Source organism: Excalfactoria chinensis, chromosome 8, assembly GCF_039878825.1.
Source record: "Excalfactoria chinensis isolate bCotChi1 chromosome 8, bCotChi1.hap2, whole genome shotgun sequence".
Taxonomy (NCBI): Eukaryota; Metazoa; Chordata; class Aves; order Galliformes; family Phasianidae; genus Excalfactoria; species Excalfactoria chinensis.
Window position 1 is genome coordinate 288,119 of NC_092832.1, and position 26,393 is coordinate 314,511.

The 26,393-nt window shown below is 42.0% G+C and overlaps 1 long non-coding RNA gene across 1 annotated transcript; it reads left to right on the top strand.

Moving 5' to 3' along the window:
• The first annotated feature begins 1,069 nt into the window (after positions 1-1,069).
• LOC140255251 (uncharacterized) lies at positions 1,070-7,358 on the top strand. Its single transcript, XR_011904443.1, has 3 exons — positions 1,070-1,233; positions 6,037-6,164; positions 7,192-7,358. It is a non-coding gene; the product is annotated as an uncharacterized lncRNA (long non-coding RNA).
• Positions 7,359-26,393: the final 19,035 nt, after the last annotated feature.

Here is a 26,393-nt window from a genome sequence, read left to right on the forward strand (position 1 = left end):
CTCCACCCCTTCTGGGAGCACAGCTACATCACTCTCACCTGTGCTCCCACAGCTGACCCCACACTTGCCTCAGCTGATTAATCAGAGGTTCAGGCTGTGATTACCAATCTCCCATACAACCACCTGATAAAATGAAATGCAAAAGTAAACTATGCTAGGTAAGAAGTAAAGAATTGTCATAGTTAAAAAAAAAAGTTGAAGTTACATTTAGGTGTTTCTAGGAAAAGTTATGAAATTGGGATTTGGAAAAAATACAAGAAAAAGGGAGGGAAAAGAGGATGAAAGAGTAATGATGTATCGGCACAAGCTACCTTTTCCTGCTCCTTTCGTTACTGGAATATTCATCTAAGCAGGAAAGAATAATTTTCATTGATTCATAGAATATGTTAGACTGGAAGGGAACTCTGGAGTCCAACCTGCTGATTGAAGTGCATACAATTCTGCCTGGGTCCCTTCACTCAAGGCCTAATCCAGCCTAGGCCCAATTATCTCCACTAACGGGGCTTTCACACGCTGTAATCCTGCACCATTTTGTTTGTGTGTAACTAGAATTTCCCATCTTTCAGCTTGTGTCCCTTGCCTCTTTCTGTTTCACTTTATACTACCAGGTCTGGCTCAATGTCCTCACATTCCTCCTGCACATTCCCTTGAGCTGGCTGCAAACAATTCCCATTAGACTGTTCATCTTAAAGCTGAACAAACCCAACAGTTTCAATCTCTTATGTACCATAGGTACTGTAAAGGAGAATATGACATTTGGAAACTCATTCTTGAAATGCTTCATTGGCATTTGCATGAAGATACAAGAGTACAACTTTGGTTTATGGGTTACCATGAAAATACTAATTAAAATTTCAAGTTGTTTTTATGATCCCCAGTGTATGGGAAATTGGTAATCACAGCTTGAACCTCTGATTAATCAGCTGAGGCAAGTTTTGGATCATCTGTGGGAGCACAGGTGGGAGTAATTTAGCTGTGCTCCTGGAAGGGGTGGAATTTGACTCCACCTCCTCTAGACCTCATTTAAGGGCTGAACCCCACTGAGGCAGCATCTCTTGGAGATTGCTCCCTGGTGGAGATTGCTCCCTGGTGGAGATTGCTCCCTGGTGGAGATTGCTCCCTGGTGGAGATTGCTCCCTGGTGGAGATTGCTCCCTGGTGGAGATTGCTCCCTGGTGGAGATTGCTCCCTGGTGGAGATTGCCCTAGATTTTCCAGCCAAGGCATCAATATTGGTGAGTTTCCCTTTATAAATAACCTTTTGCATCATCTTTTGCTACCATCTTCATATTATTCAACCTGATGCCCAGCAAAGTGAGAAGGAACCTGGAGCATGAAAAAACTAAATATCTTGGTGAAGATCCAGGGATGAGAAAGGCATGTAGAAATCTAGAATTGCAGGTATTAGCCTATAGCCTGTCCTGGGAACTGCTTTGCAAAATAAGCTTTTATTTTAACAGAAGAGGCAACTTGTTTCTAAAGTGTTGGATCAGTTTCTAAGCCTGTCCTTACCAAAAAAAAAAAAAAAAAAAAAAAAAAAAGTTTATGTTGATTGAGAACACTGATGTTAAGTCATGTTCTAATTCCACTATTAAGAAATCTTCCTTAAGCACTTAAGCAACCTAAGTTGAAGTACATGACACGCAGAGGATGACTGCCTAGGTAGCAGCTGGGACAGTGAATGAGAGCCTTGTTAACTTGGAAATTACCTTTGGCTGGAGCGTTGATGCTCCCTCTTGGACAAAGCAGTAATGGATCCACTCTTAATCAGCGTGAACCATGAAAAGAACTGCTATGTTGTGTAATAAGCTTTTGAAACAAGATGAACCATGCAAAAATTCAGAAGTTTTATAGATTTAACAGTCTCTGTGGGTATTAAAGTGGACTGACTGACAAAGCAGAGGAACAAAAGATAGCTCTGAATGGAATTATTGAGGTTTGAACAATGGGGCTACATACCATTGGGTTTAGTGCACAGTGTATGGGTATGAGTCAGACTTTTTGAATTTATTTAGATTTGTGTTGCATAAGGGACATATCTGGATAATAAAGAGGGAAGTTGTATGGTTGTAATTATTCATACTTAACATTTAATCCTAATGATATGCTTACCTCCTATGTTAGGCCATTGCTCTTGTCAGGGTATTTAATTGCAGGTAATTCCTGGCATATTTTATTTTACATAAAAGTCTTTAGAGTATAAAAGCATACATTTTCTTTCTTAAAAGGGGATTCTGTTTTACTCTGTTTGTTCTGTTTAATCTGATAAGTGTGTATTGAGAATTGTTCATGCTTCTTACATTAAAGTAGAAAATGCCTGAAATACTATAACTGGCAGGACCTAGCAAAGGAGAGATTGGGGGAAAAATATTAACTTCCTTCCAAAAACTGTCCTATCTGAGCACAGTATACTGATACATGAGTGAACAGAGGATTCCTCCTTCTGATCTCTCAGGTACACTGGTCAAAAACTATGCTTTAGAAATTCTTCTGCTGAAATGCCTAGAGTCTAGAGTTTTGAGTTGTTCGCATGCCTTGGATTTCAGTCCAAGTTATAGGCTTTTTCAGATTTAAACATATGTTACAAATTCAAACATAAAATATAAAAAAATTATGCCAGTGATTATCTCCAGAGCTTAAAAAGTCCACTGAATGACCAGTCCCATTTGTACCAAACTGGGACCAGCTGGTTGGCTCCCTAGTACCTTTTCTAATGTAAAAGTCTTAGTTTCAGCTGGGGTTTAATTGTTCTTCAGAGTGTCTGGTACGATGCTGATTTGGTTCTAGGCCAAAAACAATTCTGATAACATTGGTACGTTGACTTCTTTTACAATCTTTCTTAAATGCTTGCTCTCATTTTAATGCTTTTTATAGGTTTAGATGATAAAAAATTGCACTCAAATGAATTCTCACAGTGTCAGTATGTTGATACTAGTACTTGTATGGTACTAATGGAAAGCTTCTAGCATGCCAAAGATTGGGTTTGCATTTTTCTTTTTTTCATTGGATCACACTATTAATTTATGAACATTTTGTTTCAGACTAATAGATTCAATATCCCTAAGTATGCATGACCGTAATTTGAAATGTAAATTCATTTCTGCTATGATATCTCAAACTATACAATTCTTTTCAGAGATACTGTGAGCTTCCTAATTTGTATAATTTTACTACATCTTTGCTCCATTTATGTCATCACTTTCTATTGCTAACTGAGGAAAAATACTCATTTACTTTTAGAGGATCTACCTATGTCACCATAAACCTACCTCAGTTCCACCATCATGCAGTAGAAAGATGCTAAGCCTTCCAAAAGGATCTACCTGGCAATTTCTGGAAAAAAAAAACAACAAAAAAACACAAAAAAAACAAAAAAACAAAAAACAAACATGAATGCATTTCACGCAGCATTTCTGCACTTACAAATGGCTAAAGATTAACAGAATTCCTTTTGTACCTCTGCTTACCTCCATTGTTCTCGTTGGTTTGCTTACAAATTTGGGAATGTTCTTGACAATTTGTTGTTCTATGTAGTTGTTTTGAGACTGCTGGGGACCACTGGTGGACCACAGGTTAAGAAGCAGTGATAGAACAGATAGTTTGCTTTTCTTCTAACACTGTTTGTCTTTATTTTTATGGATTTTTATTTTAAAACTTTATTTTAAACCTTTCATTTTTATTTTATTTGCAAGATCTAACTCAACCTCAGCTAAGCAATTTGTAATGTACCATACATCTGGCCACTGAGATGTTTATTATTTTTCTTACCGTGTTTATTATTTCTTAATATAATAAGTAATAATAAGCATTATTTCTTTTCTTTCCATTTAATATTCTATCTTTTGTCCCTCTGATTAAAAGAAACCCTAAGCTTTTCTATGTATACTAAAGGTCTTGACTTTTCCAGTTTTTGTTTTCAATGTATAGTATGTGTATGAAACCAGATATGGAGAAAGCTGTGTTTAGAATACAAAAGCATGTTGTACGTAATGTTCCTTGTTAAGAGAAGTGAATTAATTGTGTGGAAACATGTGCCTGACTGCTGATACAAGGCAGGCTCTTGAAGAGTGTAATCGGGTTATCTAGATTTATCCGTGATAGAGGCTGCTGCCCCTAGAAGGGGAGAAATGAACAAAAACAACGGCAGCAATCTAAGGAAAGAAATTATTTTACTAAATACGAGACACAATATGATACAATATAACTACAACTACTATATCAAACAAGGCAGAGAAAAAGAAAGAGAGAAAAAAGAGTCCCGGAGAACCGGGGGCCTACTGCAATCTCTAGGCGACAGGCTGGAACGTTGCTGATAGAGCGAGACGGCAGGGATGGAGCGCTCCAAAGCGAAAGACAGGGCGAAAAGAGGGACGTTCCAGCCTGGGAGCGAGATTATATGTGTGTCCTCCTCCTCTGGTGATTCATCTCTGGCCGCGTTGTCCCCTGGGATATGTAGTTTCCTCCAAGGGCTGAGTACTCGGGATGCTGCCATTCCACAGATCTGGAGCATGAACCTTCCACACTTCCGCATACCCTCTGTTACACTTCCACATACCCTCTGTTACACTTCCACATACCCTCTGTTACACTTCCACATACCCTCTGTTACACTTCCACATACCCTCTGTTACACTTCCACATACCCTCTGTTACACTTCCACATACCCTCTGTTACACTTCCACATACCCTCTGTTACACTTCCACATACCCTCTGTTACACTTCCACATACCCTCTGTTACACTTCCACATACCCTCTGTTACACTTCCACATACCCTCTGTTACACTTCCACATACCCTCTGTTACACTTCCACATACCCTCTGTTACACTTCCACATACCCTCTGTTACACTTCCACATACCCTCTGTTACACTTCCACATACCCTCTGTTACACTTCCACATACCCTCTGTTACACTTCCACATACCCTCTGTTACACTTCCACATACCCTCTGTTACACTTCCACATACCCTCTGTTACACTTCCACATACCCTCTGTTACACTTCCACATACCCTCTGTTACACTTCCACATACCCTCTGTTACACTTCCACATACCCTCTGTTACACTTCCACATACCCTCTGTTACACTTCCACATACCCTCTGTTACACTTCCACATACCCTCTGTTACACTTCCACATACCCTCTGTTACACTTCCACATACCACCAAAACAGTTCATACCGCACATGATGTCATGATGTAGAATATTGACAGCACAAAACCATGACAAAGAGTTAGGTTTGCCTTGGTTTATTAAATGGAAACACTCAGCATTCAAGAATATACTAGTTTACCTGTTGCAGAAGACCACCTGCCTAATTGTGCAGACAGCTTTGTCTATGTCCTTACATTATTTCCTTATTATCAGTTTCCCTGTTCATTTGTTTGGTATTTACATAAGAAGATGTGCATGGGGCTGGATTTATAAAACCCAAAAGAGAGTTCATGAATCCAAAAACTACACAGCATCAACATACGTCTTAATTTGTGACATGTCACAAGGCAGCACTGGAAACTGAAGCCCTTTCTCAGCAGGATGTGCTCAGTCAAAGCAATACATACACAAGCAGATTCTTCACAAGCTTGCTCTTAGAGAGCTTTGATGTCTTTCAAGCTGATTCTGTAGAGGCATACACAAAGTTGAGATATTTCAGATCAGCCAGTCACTGAGTGCTTTATGAATACCACGCCTGAACATAAGCTGTATACAACAGTGTTTGGTTTTTGATGCAAAACATACCCATCTGGGGCTAAGCTGAATTTATGAATTTATTTTCAGCTTGCTAGCAAAACAGTCACGTGAGACTTTGCTTCCCTAAAGCAAGTAAGTAATGATTTGTGAGTTGATGATTCAACGCAACCTCTCGTAAGAACTTGATCCTTTGCAATTGTTGAACTGATGGCACAGTAATGTAGAAAAACTAATTAGAGAAGTTTTTTTTAAAAACGTTGGCTATGCCTTGCTTTTCAAATGGATATCATATTTTCATATTGTCTTTAAAGTGAAAATATTTTCATATCACTCTCTAGATCTGCAGGCACACATATTTGGAGTTCAATGAATGCTTACCTGATTTGTAAGAATGAGTATTTTGTGCTGAGAAACACTTAGGCTCAATGAACACAAGACATAAATCCAAAGTTACTTCTATAAAGAGGTGAGTAACTTTCTTGCAGTTGTTCTTATTGTAATATCTGGCGTTGTGGAAATTTTTGTGTATGCCTTTCACTAATATAGGAGATGTTCTGTCAATTAAGTGTGTATTATTATTGTTACAGTGCAAGTTCATAGAATCATAAAATCATAGTATTGCTCAAGTTGGAAAAGACCTTAAAGATAATTGAGTCCAAAAACAACCTGACCATACTACTGTAACAACCCTCTGCTAAATCATGTCCCAGAGCCCCACATCCTAATGGATTTTAAACACATTCAGGGATAGTGATTCAACCCTGGGGAGCCTCTTCCAGTGCTTAACTACCCTTTCAGTAATGAAATTTTTCCTGATATCCAACCTAAACCTGGTGCAACTTGACTCCATTTCCCCTTGTACTGTCACTGGTTAGAAGAGACCAGCCCTGCTCTCGATGCAATCACCTTTCAAATATTGGAAGAGAGCAATAAGGACTCCCCTCACCCTCCTATTTCCCAGTTCCTTCAGCCTGTCCTTGTAAGGCATATTCTCCAAGCCCTTCACAAGCCTTAGTGCCCTTCTTTGGACCTGCTCCAGCATCTCCATGTTCTTTTTGTACCGAGATACCCAAAACTGAACACAGTACTCAGGGTGGGGCCTCAACAGTACAACAGTACAGTACAGGGGCGGGATGACTTCCCTAGTGCTGCTCACCACACCATTCCTGATACAATCCAGGATGCCATTGGCTTTCTTGGCCACCTGGGCACACTGCTGGCTCGTATTCAGCTGCCTGTCCATCAGCACACCAAGGTCCCTTTCCATCAGGCAGCTTCCCAGCCACTGCTCTCCCCAAGCCTGTAGGGTTGTCTGGTGTTGTTGTGACCAAAATGCAGGACCTGACCCTTGGCCCTATTGAAATGTTCAGATTCTTGTGGCTACTGCTTGTAAGCATATTTAGCCTGACTTTAAAATTAGAAATGGCAGCCTCTGCTAGGGAAATACAAGAAAATGAACAGAAATAAACATTCTCTGCTGTTTTCTTCTTCAGGTGCCTTGAAGATAACCTGGAAAGATGGAGACCTATGACTCATCAAGGGAACAGTTGTATTTATGTCTAATTATTTATCAGTTTTAACTGTTAAAGAAAACAAATGAGAGATATAGATGTTATTATTATTTTTTTTAAATGTGATTGCTTTTCTTAATTTAATTAAAAGGGAGGGTTTTTTTTTTTTTTTTTTGGACTGCTTTTTTCAGAGCAACACCACAGATGCTCTTGGAGTAGGTGGTCTTCACAATTTTGGCTTTTCTGTTTATGAAAGTTTTGATTCTTATGTGATCTAACTCTGAAATCCAAGATTGGTTCTAAAATATTATGGGAGTTGTTAACTCTGAGTGCTTGGTCAGTTCCCAGGTGTGTTAAATAGCACCAGGTGATGTTGAAGGTTATTCATGGAGAACAGTGGGTTGTTCTCGAAATAATGGGCCACAGGCAGGAGTCTGTCCTTGTGGTTGTGAAATGCCAATAGATGGCACTGAAGAATCTGCAGCATCATTTCTAGAGTCTGTCACATAATAGTGCCTCTTGTGTGTTTCACATAACATATTTAATATGCAAAAAAGAGGGACAAATTGAAACAATTCAAAGTTGAAGTCAGCTGCTGTTAATTTCACTAGCTGCCAAATTCCTCAGAGTCATTGGCATTAACTTTTAACAAAGCCTGAAGAAAACTGGAAGATTATTAATGGTTTGGGGGTTTGCTGGTATTCTTTCAACATTTAAAAAGAGTAAAAAGGTGACCCAGAAAGCTATTGGACCATGTGCTTGGTGTCACGCATGGTAGAAGTTGTAGGACAGTAACTTATGACTCCATCAACAAATAATTAGAGGCTAAAAATATAGTTGGTGCCAATCAGTACAGTTTCACAGAAGGTAGGTTTTGTTGAAAAAACACTGCATCTCTTTTTGGCTGAATGATGGGAATCGTTGACTTTGATGTCACTTGGTATTGTGGTTGAGAAAATGTTCACTTGCTGGAATGAAAAGGTTAAGTATTAGATAAATTAACAGCAGGCTTACAGATGGTTTTTAATGATTATCAAGGCAGCGATCAATGAGTTTTCTAGCATAGCCTCTCAGGATCATATTTCTTTCCTACATTCTGCTATTGTGGTCAAAATTCAGATGCATCTCTACAGTCAGTACCCCAGGAAAAGACCTACATAGGGTCTCAAATTCTGCTGAGATCTCGGAGGAGGACAATTCAGAATGAAAAAGTATTGTTTCTAGTTGGCTATCTTTGACCAGCTGGATTTGGTGGAAGAGCTGAGTAACCAACTGCTGGTGTTTGCTGGGGTCTGTGCTAATGTCTGTTGTAGGGTGAACAGGAGTGTGCCAGTGTAGTGTCTCCCATAAGCATCAAATTCATATTTTACCATTCAGTGTTGCTAATTGCTTCTACATTTTTGTAATGTTCCTTATAAATTTCTATAAACAGGGCTGGTCAAATTCATAAATGGATTGTACGAGGGCTGCTCTGAATGTAATGTCCCCTATGCTGTTATGTTTACTCACGATGTCAGAGGCAGATGTTGGTGGGATGGCAGCAGAGGCTGAACCTTCCCATCAGTATCCCGTTACATGTTGCTGCCATGTGACAGATGGCAGCAGAGGGGCACTCTGACAGAATGGTGTCTTCCACGGAAATGTGTGTGGAGCTATGGTGTGTCACTGAATTCCTCCAAAATGACACGCTGATGTTTGTTGACACTTGCTGAACGTTTATGGAGGCCAAACAATGGATGTGAGCACAGTGAGGGGTGAGTGGTGTATTTCAGCAGTAGCAACGTGTAAGACAAGCCATGTTCCAAATGGCCATGCAGATTTTTACAAGCATGGCATGAAGCCTTTTGTTCATTGCTGGCAAAAATAGTTAGTGGTGGTGAGTGTTTTGAATAATAGTGTTTTGTAGCTGAGAACTTGCTGTGTCAGAGTTTTATTGTGCTCTTTTTATCTGTTGTAATTTTTATAAAAATAAATAGGAGGAATTATTTTTGGAGCAACCAACATTTTTAAAGAGTTCATGTAGGGGCAAAAGAAAATAAGTTTGGGCAGAAAGAAGTGACATCTTGTGGTGTGTTCTATTGCTTTCATTCAGGGTTAGGTAAAGGAAATAGCAGTATTATTAATAGTTAATCTTTGAAGGAAAAATGGAAATTTTTAAAAATAATCTGTAAAGTGGTAAAATAAAGCAAAATCTCTATTTTACCACTGGAGAATCACAAGTTTAAGTGTATTTTTTCAAAGCCACAAATGATTCTATTTTGGGTGTAGGAGTTTCTGGCTAACAGTTCTGTTTTATATTAATTTGCACCCTTCCCCACGCTTTTTTATTTTATTAATTTGTATTTATTATTATTATTTTTAATTAAAGGAAAATCATAGGAATAAGGGCCTATTGAGTAGAATAGTAATGGGTATTTTCCAAAGCATGTCTTTCAGCTCCAAGACACAAATATCAGATTAAGCATCCACTGTGAGTGATTTTTTTATAAGCAGGAAGCAGCACCAGGCATGGCACATTGCAGAGCTGACCTCCATCATCTGCATGGAGGTTGGACCAATTTTCAGAAGGGGGAGGCCCTGACCACCCAGCTTGAGTGCACAGGTGTGCCCTGTCCCAGCAGCCATCACTGCAGACCAATCTGTTGCGAAGACCTCCACCTGGTGGCTAATCATGCCCAGCGTGCTGCTTCTTGTACTGGTATGGACTTCATCAGCCAGTTATTAAAAGCCTTCAGAAGCCAAGCTGCATGTTTTACGATTGCCTTCTACCTTAACAAAGTTAACTCTTTGAGATTATGGAAAAAATAGAAAGAAATGTTAAAGAGGGTCAGCTTCTGGGCTGTGTTGTGTTTCAGCCCCAGGATTTGCCTGAATAACAAAATACAGGGTTTCATGAAATGAGATAAGATTTGCTGAAGTTCCCTGCCATTCTGATCATCAAAACCAAACATCCAGCTGCTGGTGGGTGCTGCCACTTGGATTCACACTGCAGTGAGTTATTTCCAGATGGTGTGTGTGGAGCTGTGTGTAGAAAACACTGTATCCAGAGAGCCTGCTGTTGGTGTCCTGGTCTGCTGCTGTGTGCCTGTGTTTTGGAGATCAGAAAGGAGTTCAGTTAGAGCTGAATGGCAAACTATGCCACTGTAGAGTTGGTAGATCATCTACCCTTGTAAGAAAATAAAAGTACCCACCATACAGCATGAAGGAACCTCCTTTTGATCTTCTCTGAGTACACAGGTCACTTAATATGAAAAGGATTTAGTTTTTGATGGACCTAAGCTTTCACACAGAATCACAGAATGACCCGGGTTGGAAGGGACCTCAAGGATCATGTAGTTCCAACACCCCTGCCTAGCAGGGCCACCAGACATACACATTTACTAGATCAGGTTGCCCAGGGCCCCGTCCAACCTGGCCTTGAACACCTCCAAGGACGGGGCATCCACAACCTCCCTGGGCAGCCTGTTCCAGGGCCTAACCACTCTCCTAGTAAAGAACTTCCCCCTGACATCCAACCTGAATCTTCCCTCCTTCAACTTGGATCCATTTCTCCTAGTCCTGCTATTGTCATCCCTTTCAAAGAGTTTACTCCCCTCCTGGGTGTAGGTTCCCTTCAGGTATTGAAAGGCTGCAATGAGGTCACTCTGCAGCCTTCTCTTCTCCAGGCTGAACAAGCCTAACTCCCTCAGCCTGTCCTCATAGGTGAGGTGCTCCAGCCCCCTGATCATCTTTGTGGCCCTCCTCTGGACCCTTTCCAACAGCTCTATGTCCTTCTTGTACTGAGGGCTCCACACCTGGACACAGTACTCCAGATGGGGCCTCACAAAGAGCAGAGTAGAGAGGGACAATCACCTCCCTATCCCTGCTGACCACTCCTCTCCTGATGGAGCCCAGGATCCCATTTGCTTTCCGAGCTGCCAGAGCGCACTGCTGGCTCATGTTAAGTCTCTCGTCCATCAGGACCCCCACATCCTTCTCTGCCAAGCTGCTCTCAAGGACCACTCCTCCCAGCCTGTACAGGTGCCTGGGGTTCTTCTGGCCCAAGTGCAAAACCTTGCACTTTGCTGTGTTGAATCTCATTAGGTTCACCTGAGCCCAGCTTTCCAGCCTGTCGAGGTCCCTCTGAATGGCATCCCTTCCTTCCACTGTATCAACCACACCACTCAGCTTGGTGTCATCAGCAAACTTGATGAGGGTGCACTCAATTCCCTCATTGATGTCATTAATAAAGATGTTAAAGAGCACCGGTCCCAAGACAGACCCTTGGGGGACACCGCTCATTACCTGTCTACACCTGGACACAGAGCCATTGACCACCACCCTCTGTCTGCGGCCTTTCAACCAATTGCTTATCCATCAAGTCGTCCACCCATCAAATCCACTTCCCTCCAATTTGGAGATGAGGATGTGGTGGGGGACCATGTCAAAGGCCTTGCTCAGGTCCAGGTAAATGACACAGGTCACCTTCCCTTCATCCACCATTGCTGTCACTCCATCATAGAAGGCCACAAGATTAGTTAAGCATGACCTTCCCCTGGTGAAGCCGTGCTGGCTGTCTCGGATCACATGCTCATTCTTTATGTCATCGAGCATGTTGTCCAGGAGGATCTGTTCCATGGTCTTCTCAGGCACGGAGGTGAGACTCACCGGCCTGTAGTTCCCCGGGTCCTTCCTGCTCCCCTTCTTGTATACGGGAGTGACGTGACCCTTCCTCCAGTCATCCGGGACCTCACCTGACAGACACGACTTCTCAAATATGATGCAGAGCGGCTCGGCAACCACCTCAGCCAGCTCCTTCGGGACCCTGGGATGCATGTCATCTGGGCCCATAGACTTGTACTCATTCAGTCTAAGGAGGCAATCTCGGACTTGCTCTGCCCTTACAGTGGGGAGGGATTTACCTCCTTGGTCCCCACATAGAGGTTTGGGGATGCAGGGCTTAGGGACATGAAAAAGACTAGAATCCTGGCCACCAGTGAAGAACAAGGTAAAGAACTATCTATCTCCATTTGTGTATCATATGGAATACCATATTCGTACTGATAGATTTTTGTTCAGGATTTCCCTGTGTTGGGAAATTTTTTGTTCTGATAGATTTTGCTCAGTTATCTTCAACCCAGGAAGAGACAGAACATGTATAATTAACTCCAACTTTATTCTGGCCCAGGAGGAGAAGTTAATATTAATTAGACTATAAGGCCTGACAAAGCAGAAGGGCCCATTTTGGTCTTCGGGAAGCTCCCCACATACCCTGGTAACACAGGTATTTTTCCCTCTAAAAGAGTAGACTTTAGTTTTAGCTACATCAAAGCAATCAGATTCTCTTTTGCTGTTTATGAGTGTATGACCTTCACTATTCTGCTTACTTTGCTCTTGGTTATAACAAATATTTTAATCTTCACCCATTTTTAGTGTTTCTTTGAAAAATATTCAGTAATAAAAACAGCACATGAAAAAGCAAAGTGTCTTTGAAGAACTAACATCTGAACTTCAAGCAAAAGCTGTGTAGTTGTACTGAATACAGACACCAAGGGAACACCAATAGCAGGGTGAATTTGTGCCTTTCTTTCTTTGGTCAGGATCCTTCCCTGAGTCATCAGCTGGAGTAAATGAGTTTATAATTTCTTCAGTAACTCCTGTTAGTGAGGAGGTTTTATATGGACAGAGCTTTCTGAGGACTCTGGGGCTGCAGCTGGACTCTCACCAGACTCAGGGTCCTGCAAAGCATGTGGAGGGGCAAGGAGGTGAAGGAAGGGCAATAATGGTCAGTCCTGGCAGCCTACAAAGTGTGTCTCCTGGCCCTGTACCTGAGACAGAACCTGAGTACTTTGCCAGCCAAGCAGCCCTCATTCAGTGGGAGGTGAATAAGACCCACTACTTCTGGCTTTACCTAGGAGATACCATTTTCTTCCTCCCTCAATCCTTGCCATAGGCTCTTGAGGGGACCCACAGAAGGACAGACTTTTGCATCCTTAGCTCTGAAGTGGCAAAAGAGAAAGAAAAAACAACACAACAACAAACCTAATCTTTCTCATGCCAATGGGCTTTACAGCTTTACATATCTGTCACTGGAAACAAGAATTAGAATTACTAGGCATTATCCAGGTTGTTGTGTGCTTCTTCTATTTTAGTAATAGATCAAATGTGAATTAAACAGGATTTGGATTTGATGTTACCAGTGCTGGAATCTGTGGGAATAGCTCTTCTGATGTATTCGTAATGCTCGGTTATGATGCTATTAGCCTATCAATTAGCCTTTTCTTAATTTGCAAACACAAAACCTGGAAAGGAATCCCAGGCAAAGGGGATGACCCTGTATTATAGAATGATTACCTCTCTTTCATCCCACTAACCAGGATTTTAGAAATATGACCATACATCACTTGAGACAAAGGCACACGCTAAGAGAGCTGACCTTGATAGCTTATTCTGTTTTCCAACCAGGTGTTCCACTTGGGCTCTGTATCATGCACTGGCCATGTGGATATGGTGTACAATTGGAAAATACCCTTCAGGCTCTGAGAGAAATAAAAACAGGAGAGAATCTTTGATGGGTGAGAAAGGTAAAGTGCACTTTGAAGCAGGGGATGCCCTGCTGGCACTGCCTATCGCATCCACCACCAACACATTTTGGAACATTTGCCCATTAATATTGATTTTATCTGACATGCAGCTTCATAATGTTGTATGACCATTAATCATCTATTAGTTCAAAAACATGGTTGTAAGCACTCTAAAAGCACTTGCTGCACAAATTTTAGTAATCATTCAAAATCAATATATCAGAGTATACGAACACAGAATGGGACCCTTAGGGATTTATTTCCAGATTGCAGTAAAAATGTTTCTGAATTTCCAAAAACTGGGCTCTCTCTTGATGGGGGGCTTTGGGAAAAAATTGGTACAAAACTCTGGGAGGTTTCTATTGCTAAAGACAGAACAGCTGCTAAACTTTTAGCTGTTTGGCATTACATAATGGAAGGGCTTAAACAAATTCGACAAGGAAGAATTTCTTCCGACTGTTCCCTATCGCTCTCCCCACCGCCACCGCTGCCCCTTGGTACGAAAAATGGGTCCCGCCCGTATCCCATCCGCGGCTCTGCCTCCCCCCGCCCAAGGCTGAGGGGCAGAGAACCTCGTCACCCCCCCGGCGCTGCTCCGTTCCGCCCCCGACGCTAGCAGCGCCGCTCCTGCCGACCGCCCATGACGGTGCCTCCCTGCATCTGTCTACGTCATCTGTTGCTGCGTCTCTGCAGCCTGCATGTAACTTGGTTACAGTCAGGGGCGGACCGAAACCAGAGGAACTTTTTGGTCCCGGTCCAGTAGATCCGGAGGACAAGGCGATCGTTTTCCCTCATTATGATAATTTGAAGGATGTAGGAAAGAAGGGTTTTTCTACAGCGTACTGCAGTGCTTTAGAGCAGTGCAGGGGAGATAACTGAGTACCGGGATCAGGCTACCATCCAGGCTGTGAATAATTTGACTAATTTAAATCATATCGGCATGGAGGGACTCACGGGGGAGGGGGTCTGGGCAACACCTCAGATCCAGGCACAGATGGACAGGTAACACTCTGAACAAATCAAGACTTTGGTGTTGCATGCTGTCTGTCGGATACCTGATACTAATTTATCTAATGCCTGAGTTACATCAGTTAAGCAGGAGGCTGCTAAGCCCTACATTCAGTTTCTTGACTGTTTACAAAATGTGCTAGAGAGACAAGTAGACAATCCTTAAAGAATGCAGATCCATCCCTTACTGACATGATTAAAGCCTATTGAGATGAATGCACAGAAAGTCATAAAATGGCCTTGCTAGCAGACATGCTGGCAGCCCAACTCAATGCAGGGACAGCTCAAAGAATGGAGTGCTACAATTGTGGGGAGCCTGGTCATGTACAGAGGGACTGTAAAAAGCCTAAGCAAGCAAATAAAAATGTTCATGCTATTCCAGATTGACCCTGTCAGGAGGTGCAGGAGGGGGCTACACTGGGTGAGAGAATGCTGATCCAAACTCCCTGTTGCCTCACAGCCCTGCGATCTGCCAGGAAATGGGAAGAAGAGCACATGACCACGGGCAATCCTGAATCGGTCGGCCACTGCCTGGCCAGCTGACTCAGACCAGCCACCGTCGGCAGTGCAGGAGTGGATCTGGTCAGTGCCGCAGACTGACAGCACCTTGACTCTTATTCCAACAGGTGTCACGGGCCCCCTTGGGGACAGCTGTAGTGCCCTTTTATTAGGACATTCTTATGTTACAAAGATGGAGCTTTTTGTTTTACCAGAACTTACAGATGCTGACCACACTGGGGTGATTAAAATAATGACATGGACACCCTCACCCCTTCTGCTTTATTCCCAAAGGACAAAAAATAGCATAATTAACCCCTTTTCATTCTTTGACTGAGCCTCGCATTGGGGATCAAATTGGTGCATTTGGGAGCACAGCCAAACCTGCTGTGTTATGGACTACACAAATGACAAAAGACAAGCCATTGTTACCATGCTTAGTAAATGGTTGACAGTTATTCAGCCTAGTGGACACTGGAGCTGATGTTACCATCATTAAGTCAAGTGATTGGCCCTCTGAATGGCCATAAACAGACCCTAATTCTGTTATTGTAGGAGTTGAGGGGTACGCCATATGCTTGGCATCCTGCACAGCAGCACCGACCAAGTGATCATCGATTGCACTCATCAGACACTGAAATTGCAGCTTACGCAGTTAAGGGAGAGGGGAGACAAGGGTGATCTGACTGCGATATTGCTGTAGACTCTGGTAGTGCTCAACCAGCTGGTCAGCAATGGTGATGTCACCCCTTGGGGGTCTGGTGTTGGGCTCCTGAATCTTCTATCTGGTGGGGCCAAGCCGACCTCCTTACATGGGGCCAAGGGTATGCTTGTGTTTCCACAGGTACAGGGACCAATGGGATTCTCACGCTATTTGTTCAGCCATGGATGTCATTGAACACTTCTGCTAATGGTTACCATCGGGCTGACGATGGGAGCACTGGCCCTGACACCGCCTGAGCTGTTGGGGAATTTCTGGCAACAATATGCGAACCTGACTAACACCTCCAAGGCTTGGGCTGAGCTGACATGGAAAGTCAGCTGGGGATGGAAGGATTCTGCTGTCTTGATTTTGGTGTGAACGCAATGTCAGCTATTGATAAGATACAGCTGGAAGCCAAGGACATTGCTGAGTCCATGTTGCAATACCTGATCACTTTTTCAGAGACTAAATTTTTCCAAATCTCCAGCCTGAATCTCCCTGGGGGACCTCCCTTGAGACCATTATCTCCTGTCCTACCACTAGTTACTTGGGAGAACAGACCCACCTCATCACAACCTCCCTTCAGGTCATTGTAGAGAGAGATGAAGGCTCCCCTGAGACTCCTCTTCTCCAGACTAAACAATCCCAGCCCCCTCAGCCACTCCCCAACAAGGCTTAGTTCTCCAGACTCCTCAGCGGCTTTGTTGCCTCTCTCTGCACACACTCCAGTCCCTGCAGGGGTGGACAAAAAGACTATACGAAACCCTGTGGGACCTAAATGAAAAACCTCGAGATGGCAGACCCAGTGACGTGAGGAATCAAACTCTATAACCAGAATTAGGTTATAAAGCAGGTACATGTTTATTCAGCGCTGGGCACATGGGGGATCACTCCTCCTATCATGTGCACCAATAGACAGGGATGTTAGAAAGTTATAGAGCAAGCGTATACATATTAATCAAATTTCTGAGAAATCATTAACATATTCATTGTTTTTCTGGGAACTCATTTACATGCTGTCCCTCCTACTGACACATGCACAGTCTGTAGTGGGGGTCTCGCTCCGGTGGTCGTTGGGATGAAGTCAGAAGTCTTCCTCAGGTTGCTTTGACCCAGCTCCTCTACTCAATCAGCCAAAACCAGTTTCTTTGGCTACCTTTCCCTTATGTATACCCAGCTGTATTGTCTTAACTATAGACCCAGCTGTATTGTAACTATAGCAATGTCGACATGTCCCTGTGGTCCTTTTCTTCTGACATTCCCCAAAGCCTAGGATACTTAACCTTCATGAAAGGCCCCTATTTACCTGATTCCTACTTTCACCAGTGCCCTAAAAATGCTACAAACAATATGGGCCTCCCCGCTTAGGATCCAAATTACGGGTACTGATAATCAGGTAAAACCCCAGGTTGGTAATGAAAATAATCTTCTGCTCCCTGCCCCTGAGAATTTAGAACTAGGAATCCAAAACATAAATTGGCCCTGGAAGGTGCAGGTAGGACACAAGTGGTGTGGCCTACTTGCACCTTGGGGGAGATTAGTGGAGGTGGGAGGTTCAGTAACCCCCTCAGTGATAGGTATGTGGCCTACTGACATTGTGGTCAATACTCCAATCTTCATTGCTAAAGGGACACCTATCATGTCTTAATCTGCCACACGGACACCTCCTTTGGTGCCAGATATACAACCACAGATATCTGGCCAGAGGGTATGGTATCGGCGACCGGGGCATAATCCAGTACAAGCAGAAGTACTGACCCAAGATAAGAATACAGCCTGTATCTTGCCTTGAAAGGCAGACCTTCCCCTCCTAGTACCTTTGAAACATCTGAACTATTCTCCCTGAGTCTCTGAGCATCTCGGACCACCGGAGGATGATTCATTTGGGACTAATGAAACGCAGATAGACTTGCACCTCAAGATGGCTTGTCTCCAGTGACATCTATCAAGCACTGGCCCACGGAAGACTGTGAACATCCACCAAATCATCACTCAAATTATATCAACATCCATTGCAACGGGAAGTTATATCAGCGTCACGTTGGGTCTCTGTAATAAGGGAAAACTCACCTAATCATTGGTTCACGCTGTGAAGGGGTGGAGTATAAATTGGTAATCACAGCCTGAACCTCTGATTAATCAGCTGAGGCAAGAGTCGGGTCAGCTGTGGGAGCACAGGTGAGAGTAATTTAGCTGTGCTCCTGGAAGGGGTGGAGCTCGACTCCACCTCCTCTAGACCTCATTTAAGGGCTGACCACCTCTGAAGCAGCATCTTTTGGACATTGTTCCCTGGTGGGGATTGCCTCAGCATTTCCTGGTGAAGGTATCCATATTGGTGAGTTTTTCCTCATAAATAGCCTTTTGAATATCTGTTACCATCTTTGTTACTGTCTTTGTATCAATCCACCTTACATTATTTAACTCATCTCTAGCCCTATGACTCTAAGGACAGAGGTAGTGTGAAGTACACTCTGAGTTCTCAGAGAATCTGTATTACACCAACAAAGTGTGACTGTAGGGAATGTAGTCCCTGTTGGCAGTAAATCTAGCCCTCCACACATTCAGAGGATCTGGGAAGTTAGACTTGGTTACTGTTGGAGAGGTGCCAACTTACAGCCTGGCAGGATTTTAAAGGATCTGTAGGTATTTATGGGTTTAAGTGTGAAAACAGAAACTGCAGACAGAAGAAAAAAAAAAAAAAAAAAAAAAAAAGAAGAAAAAACAAACAAACAACAACAACAACAAAAAACAGTAAAAAATGATGAACTTATTAACTGAGCAAACTTGTTTTTCTAGCACTTGAAGAAACCACACTTCACATACCTGACTTAGTGCTGTCTCAGTGAAAAAATGTAAAGCAGGATATTTAATAATGAGAGAAATACTTAAATCAGCCAAGTCTATACAAAAATAAAATAAATTGAGATCAGAACTGTGAGCTAATTCTTGTAACAATGTCATGGGGATGAAGATAGGTAGTGTGAGAAATGCCATGTAGCTTTCATAGAATCACCAAGGTTGGAAAAGACCTAATAGGTGAATGGCTGGACTGGATGATCTTATACCAATAGCTCCTACTAAGCCATGTCCCTCAACACAAGATCCAATTGTTCCTTGAATAACCCCAGGTTTGGTGACTCCACCACCTCCCTGGGCAGTCCATTCCAGTGTCTGACCACCCTTTCCGAGAAGTAATACTTCCTAATGTCCAGCCTGAATCTCCCCTGCTGTAGTTTGAAACCATTGCCTCTGGTCCTATCACTAATGACACGAGAGAAAAGGCTGACCCCAGCTCACTACAACCTGCCTTCAGGAAGTTATAGAGAGCAATAAGGTCTCCCCTGAGCCTCCTCTTCTCCAGGCTAAACATTTCCAGCTCCCTCAGCCTCTCCTCATAAGGCCTGTGCTCCAGACCCCTCACCAGATTTGTTGCCTTCCTCTGAACACGTTCCAGGGCTTCAATGTCTTTCTTGCAGTGTGGGGTCCAAAACTGGTCACAGTACTCGAGATGCGGCCTCACTAGTGCTGAGTACAGAGGGACAATCACCTCTCTGCTCCTGCTGGGAACACTGTTTCTGATGCAAGCCAGGATGCCCTTGGCCTTCTTGGCCACCTGGGCACGCTGTCGGCTCATGTTTACCATAGACCTAGCCTGTACAGACAGATGCAGGGAACTTGGACTTGCATTTGTTTCTAAACAAAATAAATTCTTGGGTGGCTTAAATGGAGCAAAGCAAATAACTCTGGAGAACTAAACATTTATTTTAATACTTTCATCTTTGTTACATAAATGGCACGAATTCCCAAACTGATTTAAGGGAGTATTTCTATTTCCTTTTTTATGACTAAGGAAGATGAGATCTCTTTCAGAACCTCTTTGTTAGAACACACCCATACGGCAGCTCTGTAGATTGGGAGACCTTTCTGCTGTGCTGTGTCAATCGGATGCTGTAACCTAATTAGCTTCTCCCAAGAAATTAAGAATAGACAATTTCATTCCAAGGCATGAAATGCAGTATTAAAACTAATGAGATGCAAATCCGAAAACTGCATCCCATAGGACAGCTCCTGGAATGAGAGGAATGGGATGCCTAGTGATGTCATCTGTAATGTTTCTGTCAGTGACTTCAAAACAAGCTTCAGTCTGCAGACTGAAGTGGCAATGCAGCTGTCCTTTGTAGCAGAGGATGATGATACTTCCTTTGGTTGTAAACCAGGAAATACTGTTACTTGCCATCAAGATCAGAGACTGCAGAGTTACATAGCTAGACCACTTCTGTTAGAAGTGCACTGAATATCTAATATGTACAAATTGCTTTCAATATTATGATAATTGGGAATTTCTTTCATACTGAAAGCTGCTATTTGCATGATATAGGCTATAATGTAATGGAAGTTTTCTAGATTCTCCGAGTTTCAACATCCATTTAAAATAACTTAAAAGTTTTAAGTCAGGCATGCTCAATACATGGCCCACAGACTGCACGCAGCCCAGCCCCGCCCATCCTGCAGTCCACAGCCCTGCGCCATCATGGCAGTGGCTCTTCCCATTGAGCGGCCCAGTCCAGCCCCAGGCGCACACCCATTGCTCTGCAGTGCTCAGTGTGTAGTCAGCACTGTGTCAGCTAAAACCAGGGCATGGGGAGGGCGCAGTGCAGTGCTATATCAAGTTAAGGCAAATAGTTGTGTGCATTTTGATACACTGGCTAAACACAGTCCTGTGAACAGTGAAAGATATACAGCCTTGCTTTCCATTGTGATAAAGGAATTTGAGAACAGGTTTCAAGAATGCAAAAATAAATAAATAAATAAATAATCCTGGTTTTGATATACTTGTGACTCCAATTTCAGTCAACATAACTACATTACCTTCAAATTTTCAGATGGAATGTATAGAATTGCAATCAGATATTCAAATCAAAAATTGGATCATATCTCTTTCCTAGTCTTTTGTAAGGACTATCTTACCAGAGACAAATATCACTCGAATATCCTTTGCTTCACAATCACACCCTTTTCATGTCATTGCTTTTTGGCTGTAAGAACATTTGTGAAAAACTGTTTTAAAGGATGAAGCACAAGAAGAGTAAAATTTCATCAGAAATCTCTGGCAAACAATTTGAGACCTCCCTGAGAATTACAGTGACTCCCACTTGAACCAGGCTGGTGGATTAGGTACACAAAAACTAGGTCCGATACCCACTGCTTTTCTGCTTTTTTTAGCCTCTTTTTAAAAAATGTTTTAATTAAGAAATATTAAAAATAGTTTTTGTTACTTACATACTTTAACTGTGTTATACATTTTAAATGTGCCCTTCCTCTTCACTCAGTGTGGCCCAGGTAAGAAAAAAGCCTGGACACTCATGGGACAACACAAATCTGCTAACAAATGCTATACTTTGGAAAAGTATACTCTAAACAAATGTGTGTGGGGGATTTTTTTGTTTTGTTTCTTTCCCCACTTTCTGGTGTTTTTTTTTTTTTTTGGTTGTTGTTTTGGTTTTTGTTTTTTTAAATTAGAATCTCTCTGAAAAATACTTGGTTATATGGATTGTATCCTTGTGTACTTGTGGAAAATTCTGCTTATAATTAAAAGTTAATTCAACTTTAACTATGTAAAAAGAAATAGATATATATATACTATATATTCCTAATATATATATTAGTAATCTTATTTTGAGAAAATATTATATATATATACTAATTCTAACGTATTTTCAAAACATTCCACTCTGGTTAGCCAGTAGAGGGAGCTAGCGGTCTTGCTTTCTAGCCTCAACTGGTTCCTGCTATTTTCATGGTACAGCTTGGTTGCCTAAATGTGTCCGAACTCCCTTGAAAATCATGACTTGAAGTTATTGAAAATAAAACAATTTTAAGCTATAAAATTTTTAGAATATCTCTATAATTATGGTGTAGGAGTTCTTCCCTTGTGAGATCCCATTTGGAGTACTGCGTCCAAGTCTGGGGCCCCCAATACAAGAAAGACAGCAAGCTGTTGGAGCGGATCCAGAGGAGGGCCACAGAGATGATCAGAGGGCTGGTGCACCTCCCCTATGAAGACAGGCTGAGGGAGAAGGGCTTGTTCAGCCTGGAGAAGCAAAGACTGTGGGGTGACCTAATTGCAGCCTTCCAGGACATAAAGGGAGCCTATAAACAGGAGGGGAGTCAACACTTTACAAGGGTAGATAACAGCAGGACAAGGGGAAATGGCTTAAGTTGAAGGAGGGAAGATTTAGGTTGGATACTGGGGGAAGTTCTTTACTATGAGAGTGGTGAGGTGCTGGAACAGCCCAGAGAGGCTGTGGATGTCCCGTCCCTGGAGGTGTTCAAGGCCAGGTTGGATGGGGCCCTGGGCAGCCTGGTCTGGTATTATATGTGGAGGTTGGTGGCCCTGCCTGTGGTGGGGGGTTTGGAGCTTCATGGTTCTTTGAGGTCCCTTCCACCCTAAGCCATTCTATGATTGTATGACCCTATAAAAATCCCTACCCAGCAATTGTATTACTCAAGTGGTGATGGCAGTAGATATGTTGTAACAGCCAATATGTTGTAACATCTACTTCTCTGTCTGGTTATGTCTGGTTAGTCCTCCATTTGAATAAATTGGTGGAAGGTTTATAAGTATGATTTAATGCACATTAATAGGCATTTCTTGGAGAAATCAAGTGGCTGACTTGTAAGGCGGTTCTCCTCTTTGATACAGGGGTGCTGTACAGTGTACATGTGATGTGATTGCCTCTGCTTGCTCTCAGAACAGCAGTGAAACAATCCTGCAGTGTGTTATGCAATACTAGCTCCTTTAATCATTGAAAAGTTTCAAAAAGGACCTTCAGACAGCAACACTGAGGTTCTTTCTAAAATCCTAACTAAAAAAATCAGATTAAGACTCAGAACTGGTCACCTCTTACTCCCTTTCTTAGCAGCAAATCGAGCTGTCATTCAGTATATTGATCTGATCTCCATGGTCTGGGAAAGGAGCTGACAGTACTTGGGCTAGATGTGGCAACCTATGGTCAGTGAAGATGTTGGTTTAAAATGTAGGTGTGAGGAAGCCCATGCTGCCTCATGCACCATTTTTTAATGTACAGTTACAAGTAAACTTGCATGAGTACATGGCTACAGATAATATAGATGTATAGATATATATAGATAGATATGTAATTCAGAATAGTAGAGAATTAGCATGTATTCCTTCAGTGCAGAAATTTAAAAATTCAGGAAAAGGATTTGTTGAGAAGCTGGGCTTGAAAGATGACCTTATCTTGCTAATAGTAAGGAAAAGTTTATTAGCTGGTAGTACAAATTAAGACGTAATATCTTTTATAGGATACTATAAAAACATAAGCAAATTTGCAATGGGAAAAAGTTACTGAATTACAGAATGTTTGTCATTTCAAGGTTTTTTCTACAGCAAATAACAGGTGTTTTGTATTTTGTGCTGTTTCCATCCCTACAAATATTCAGTAGAGAAAGAAATGCATAATCTTCTTTCAGTGCCAAAGAATCTTGAGAGTAGATGGAGGACAATAATGATCCCATGTGAAATTTAGATCTGTATTTGCTCACTGTTTCTGCTGCAGATTGTGACCTTGAGCAAGTCATTTCGTCCTCTGCTTTCATTCCTCATTTGTAAGCTGGGAATCAAAGAGCTAAGAATTACAGACTTTTTAAGGGCGCATTGATTACATATTGATTACATATGCACTGTATGCTGTGCTCAGAAATACACTGGCTTTAATGCAGAAAGTTACAGATTGACTGCCTTGCCCATTAGGAACAGGCCCAATACTTTTACTTATTTATTCTGTTTCTCCATCCATTGTTTGATTTACTTTTTTTTTTTTTTTTTTTTTTTTTTTTTCCCATGTGAATGAGGAAGTTGCACAGCAGGTTGTAGTGTAGTCCTGCTCTTGATACGTTATTGATAAAAGCTTCTGAGCCAGAAAAAAACCTTTCAGCCCAACTTGATGACCAGTTTTATAAGGCAAATGTTTTATAATCAAAACCAAAATAATTTCATCTTGTGGATGAAAGGTGATTCAGTTCTGCAGCAGGGTGAAATGGTCTCTTGACTGAGTTAGGTAATTTATTAAACATAATATTCCAGTTGCTGCTGCTATTTGCTTCTTGCGTCTATCTCTTTAGCTCCACTTCATGATATTCTGAAAGGTGCTGAGCTGTGAACCAAACGGACATTTAAACTTCTGTAAAAGAGAAAGGAAGTTGAAAATGGCAGGAAATGTACTACTTCTCTGAAAGAGTGTTCAGGCAGTGGAATGGGCTGCCCAGGGAGGTGGTGGAGTCACCAACCCTGGAGGTGTTCAAGGAACGTTTGGGTGTTGTGTTTGAGGGGCATGGTTCATTGAGAACTGTTGGTGATGGGTGGATGGTTGGACTGGATGATCTTGTAGGTCTTTTCCAACCTTGGTGACTCTGTGATCCTGTGAAATTATGTTTCCATTTGACTTCTTGCTTCTTTACAATCTTGCTTCCTTACAAGATAGAACACATGGCATCTTAAAAACGTCTGATTTTTACAACCTTTAAGTAAGAAGCTGTCCATCATCTAGAAATGCATGCAGAACATGTAGGATTGCTAGCATTCACCTGTCTGCTTTGATACTGCTGTAAAGCTTTAATTATCCAAGCCATAAATATTTCCAACATTCCTGGATGCAGACCGAGTTTTAAAAGAAAGCAGTAACTATAAGGTATCGGATGATGAAAATTCAATCAGTCATGAGTGCAAATAGATCCAAACAGTTCTGGATCCAGCTTCTGTCTATGCCAATACTTGAACGGCAGGAGTAAAGAATAAATATGGCCTGTACCTTGATTTCACATTCAAACAAATCTTTTGGAAAAGTGCATATCTGAAACTTGCAGTTCCTCAAACTCTGGATTATTCAATACTCCATTCAAAAGCATCTATCCCTACAGACAGTTGGTCATACTAGAATTCCAAGCTTTGTTTTCTTAACAAAAGCAGGTGGTTTCTAGTCATGGATTTTGGAGAAAACCTACATTACGTGACCCTTCTGAAGATCCTGAAGCCAGAAGTCAAATGAAACTTACACATGTACCCTGTTTATATTGTCATAGGTTTTATATTGTTGGCAAAGGCAATGCATCCTAAAGGAATATGTAAATCTATTGTGATAAAACAGTAACATAGCAGGACAAAATGCCTTGGTTGCAGAGAGGAAAGACAAAAGGATTGCTGACTATGCCCTCCTGGTGAGAGACCAGCTACCTAGCTTTCAAAGCAGCGGTCACTGATTGGGAAAGGTCAGTGTTTATCATTCGGAGTCTGAACCATCATCATGTAATGCCATTCACACCACAAAATCTCCCTCCAGAAGGCACCACAAAATCTCCCCCCTGGCTTCTCATGGTCTTTCTGCACAAATAGGAAGATTTTGCCATGTATAACCACATACATGATCTTTAGCATTAGCAGAATCTCTAGGGAGCAGCTACCTGGTTTCTTGCATACCTGCTAATTCCTTCAGTAACATTCCTCTTTCTGGGATGGCATTTTAACCCCATCCCTTCCCAAGGCAGCCTGAGTTCTGCCTGCGTACTCTTTCAAAGCACGGAGCTGGAGACACATACATTATTTTCAGTTATGTTGGCAAATACAACAATATACCTCTCATACATGTTTAATGACGGTGAACATACATAAAATAAAAGCCAGGGTTAAAGACTGGCTAAGAAAACCGTGAGCTGAAGAGATCTTACTATAGAATATATATACTTCTCACAGAGAGTGCCAATGCCATATACCCAAAACAAACAGCAAAGATTCTCTCCTTCTCCACAGCAATTGATGAAGTCCAAACAAAGCAAAAAGAAAAGGGGGGGAGGGGCATGACATGGAGTGGTATGACTTCTAGGAGGAAGGGAATAAAAGCTTTTGATGTTTATGGACATCCAGAGGAATTCTTGTCAAACACTTATGATAAAACAACATGGAACATCTAGGATAGATGCAAAGCTTGCTGTCCAGAGAGATGTTATGAGAATGAGCTGGGATGAGTGCAGCCTTTTGTGAGTGGTACATAGGATACCAGCATCTGTCCTGGTGTCAGCCACTTGCTCTGTAACTGGAGCAGCACCAGCATTAAAAATGCTGGTATTCTGATATTCCCCAGATGAAAACTTCTGTTTTTAAAATGTATGCTTGTTTACTATGCACTGGACTGAAACCAGCAACTTCCTCTCTGCAGCCATTAAATAGTGGTGTTCCTAGCTGTATATGTATATATTTATATACTGTAAAATGGAGCAGATTGAGACAAAGGCCCAAAAGGTGAGAAGTGCTTTATTTCCTTCCCAGTCTTATGTACTAGTACATTTTCCACAGCAAACAAATTTTAAGCTTTTTACATTTGAGACAAGCTAGATAG